Source organism: Salarias fasciatus, chromosome 6 (genome assembly GCF_902148845.1).
Source record: "Salarias fasciatus chromosome 6, fSalaFa1.1, whole genome shotgun sequence".
Lineage (NCBI taxonomy): Eukaryota > Metazoa > Chordata > Actinopteri > Blenniiformes > Blenniidae > Salarias > Salarias fasciatus.
In genome coordinates this window covers 19,603,258-19,607,650 of record NC_043750.1, presented here as the reverse complement: position 1 = coordinate 19,607,650, position 4,393 = coordinate 19,603,258, and positions in this window count along the sequence as shown.

Here is a 4,393-nt window from a genome sequence, read left to right as displayed (position 1 = left end):
ATCTTAACCACGCTGTCTGGCAGCTCTTCATCCCAGCTATACTTCTGCCGACACAAATCTTGTAGAATTATTTTAGCAGGAAGTACTACTGGAGCGAGAAACCCCAATGGGTCAAAGATGGAGCTAACCAGGGAAAGCAAACCTCTCCTAGTGTGTGGCCGATCCTTGAGGCTGATCTTGAACCTGAATTGGTCTGATTCAGCACACCACTGGATACCCAAAGTCCTCTCCATTGGAAGATTGTCCTCATCCAAGTCCAGATCTTGAAACCCTTGAGCCCTCTCCCTCTCTGGGATTGAGCTGAGTAGTTTCCTGCTGGACCATTTTGTCAGTCGAAATCCACCCTTTGCCAACATGCTTCTCAAGTCAGCACACAGCGTGATAGCTGCATCTTCATCAGAAACTGACTTGAGACAGTCGTCCACGTAAAAGTTGGTCTTGACCGTTTTGGCTGTCTCCTGACCAAACTCCTCTGCAAAATCTGTTGCACACTTCTGAAGCGCAAAGGTTGCCACACTTGGTGAGGATGTGGCACCAAAAATATGCACTAACATCTTGTGTTCAATGAGATTCAGGTCGTAGTTTCCTTCAGGCCACCAAAGAAACCTAAGGAGATCTGTGTCTTCACTGTTGACTCTGACTTGGTGGAACATGGCCTCAACGTCAGCCATGACTGCCACATTCTCCTGACGGAATCTCATGAGAACACCCACTAACGAACTTGTCAGGTCTGGCCCCTGAAGAAGCTGTTGGTTCAATGCCGTTCCCTGAAAGCTTGCTCCGCAGTCAAAAACAACTCGTAATTTCTGCTTGGTTGGATGTCTGACCCCGTGGTGAGGCAAATACCATGTTCTCCCTTCAGTGTGTTCGCATGCAGCTCCCTCAAGCTTCACTGCATAGCCCTTCTTGAGAAGATCATCCATGAACGCAACGTATTCTCCGTGAAACTTGGCGTCTCTTGAGAATCTTCGGCGTAGGTTCAATGCACGTTGCTCTGCAACTGCTCTGTTGTTTGGCATGTGCAAAGATTTCTTCCTTACTGGAAGACAAACACTGTAATGACCATCTTCGAGTTTCGCAGATTGAGACACCATGTCGATAAACTGATGGTCATCCTTGGACATCTCAAGGTCTTCATTTTGTCCAGCATCAGGAAAGTCCTGCTTGAACTGAAGATGCCAGAGATCTTCTAGCTTAGCCACTGAGATGCGGTTTGCAGTGATCCCTGAAGGTGTGTTCGTTTCCACTATTTCGCTTCCACCTCTTAGTGGTCCATTCACTGTCCAGCCCAAGATTGTTCTTACGGCGTACGGTCCATTGTCCACACTGTTAACCACTTGCAGCGGTTCCATAGCCTTGGGAACATTTGCTCCAATGAGCAATCCGACCTCTGCTTGGATAGTGGGAATTCTCACCTCCTGTAGGTGAGGCCAACCATCAATATCCTCTTGTCGGGGAATATTGTTCTTAGTTACAGGAATGTCTTTCTGTGCATACACTTCTGAAAGTTCCACAAACTGATCACCATCCAAGCTGCTGATCTCCAGACCTGTCACAATGCGCGTGTTCACAACTGAATCATGCCCCATGGTTCGCAATGAGATGTTGATATTGCGTCCATTCATGTTCAGCTGGTTCATCAGTGATTCTGTAGCAAAGGAAGCCGAGCTACCTGAATCCAAAAACGCGTACGTCATCACTGTCTTGGTTCCCTTTTGTGCTTTGACACGCACTGGAATGATCGAAAGAACACAATCTTCTCTTCCGGCCCCAGTGACACCAGAAGTTCCAGCTGTTTGTACAAGCGCACTTGATACAGATTGCTGTCCACAACTTTTCTTTACTGATTCTTCGTTTGAGTCCTTGTTCGTAATGTGTAGCACTGTGGGATGTAGTTTGGAGCATTCTTGACACTGAAGCTTTTGTTTGCAGCTGTTACTCATATGACCATGTTTCAAACATGCAAAACACAAACCTTTGCTCCTCAAGAAATCAATCTTGTCTTTGTGTAGCTTGCTCTTGAGTTTTTCACAGACTGTGAGGCTGTGATTCTCTCCACTGCAATAAACACAAGGTTTGCCGGTAGCATCCACTGATGAGGGATGTGTTTTTGATGCTGAATGTTTGTCGTTCTCTGTCTTAGGGGGCACAACAGCTGTTGTGAACACCTTCTTCGCTTTGAACTTCTCCATGAATTGTTGTTGTGGTTTGGATTTTGCAGGATCTTTCTTAGTCAAAATGGTGTCTGTTATGTTTCCATACAAGGGGTGCAAAATATACTTAACTTGCTGATTCAAAAAGTCAACAAAGTCCTTAAACTTAACTCTTTTCTTTGTCCTTTCTTGCAGATCACAGGCAGACTTTCTCCAGGATTCCTTTAGTTTGTATGGCAGTTTGTTTGCTAATGCCTTTATATTAGCTGTGTTGTCCAAGTCTTCCATGTAGCTAATATCTGTCATTGTGTTAGCACAGCCAGTGAGGAACAATGCAAAGGACTGAAGAGCAACACCATCTTCAGGCTTAATTGTAGGCCAATCCAACGCCTCTGTAATGTAGGCTTCTGAAATCTTAAAGTCATCACCAAAAAACTCCTTCAACATCTGTTTTGCTTTTGTATATCCTGCTGAAGATTCCATGTGGATACAGCTCTTAACCAACTCATGTGGTTGTCCACTTGTGTACTGTAGCAAAAACTGAAGCCGATCACGATTGTTATCAGTGCGACTTTCAATTCCATGTTGAATGGCTCCAATAAAAGATCTGTATTCCAATGGATCTCCCTTGAATACTGGTATGGTGAGATCTGGCAGCAGTGATGCTTTGTGGTTCTTCACAAGATATTCTGTGACATTGGCTTGGTGAGAGATAGCCTGACAAAGCTCATCAAGCTCTGGCCCTCGATGCTCTTTATTTTCAGTCTTTGATGCAGATGTTGTCATTTGAATGGGTGCTGGTGCAGAATTGTATGTAAAGCCAGATTCCTTAAAGTTGTCCTGGAATGGTAGCTGTACAGCAGGTGTGATATCTGCTTTACTGCCTTTTTGATCAGCGTGAATGATGCCGCTATCCTCTTGAATGGTTCCATATTTCTGCAAAATTTCCATTTTGGCATCAGACTCAGCAAGCGCTGTCTGCATTGCATGCATCTCCTTCCTTGCCTTCAAAGCAGCTTCAACCCTCTTATGCTGAGCTTCAAACTCTGCTTCTCGCTGTTTTTCTTCAGCTTGCAGTTGAACCTCCCTGAATCTTTTCTCTGCAAGCCACTCTGCTTCTTCCTTTTCTATTGCCAACTTCTCCTTTAAAGCTGCAGCCTTCGCCTTTAATGAGGCTCGCTCCATTTCTGCCTTTAATCTCACTGTCGAAGATGATGAGACTGAGCTTCCACAACGTGATGAAGATCTGCTTTTACTTTTCACAGTTGCCTTTGATGAGGTTGATCTACTGTCTGCAGGAGCTACCTGTGCATCAAACTTCTCAGCCTGCTCCACACGTTTCTGAACTTCTTTCATCCACTTTTCACAACTCCAAAAGAAGCCATCCATGAGGTCATGCTTCGGACCAAACCAGCTCTTTTGGTCTTCCACATATTCCTCCTCATCCATGATTTTCTGCAGACCAGCATTTATCTCCTTAAATTCTTCCTGCAAACCACTAAAGTCAACACGAAGTTTATCTTTCACAGCATCCACATTTGCATCATCTTCCATTAATTGCTCAATCTGCTTCTTCAAGCTTGTTAACTGAGCCAGCTTAGACCTGCGAGTCTGCATTTGTCTGGCCTTGTAATCCTCTGCTGCTTTCTCAGTCATTTTTACTGTCCGTTTTCCACTCTCTTGTTCATCCATAACAAGTCAAAGTTCCACTTTAATCCACAATAATATCAAAAGCATCACAGCTTCCCACTTCGTCATTCATCAGAGCAACGATCCATTTTTTTTTTTACTCACGGACTTCAGCAGCAGCGCCATCCTCATCAATTAACGATCATGCAGGGCAGAACTGCGCAGCTCGTTATCCAATTATTCCTTCCGAAAGTCTCCACAAAATCCGTTCTCAGACAGGCAGTTCCACAATAAGTCCGTCCACGAAGAGCAAGTTTTTTGACTAATGTAGTTTCCTGGTTCATGAAGCCTAAGTCCGACGCTCCTATTCCCTCCTTAAGTCCACACTTGAAAAACCGAAAAAAAAAAAAAAAAAAAAAAAAAAAAAAAAACTCCACACGATCCTCGTTTCCTTTTAAAACGTTTAGTTGAACTTTAAAGTCACGTTACAAAAATATAATATCCACAAAAACAAGCAAATAACAAAGGTAATATCCAAAGATATAAATAAAAATCAACAAAGAGAAAATGAGAGAAAGAGAGAGAGAGAGAGAGGTCAAAAAACTGTGTGG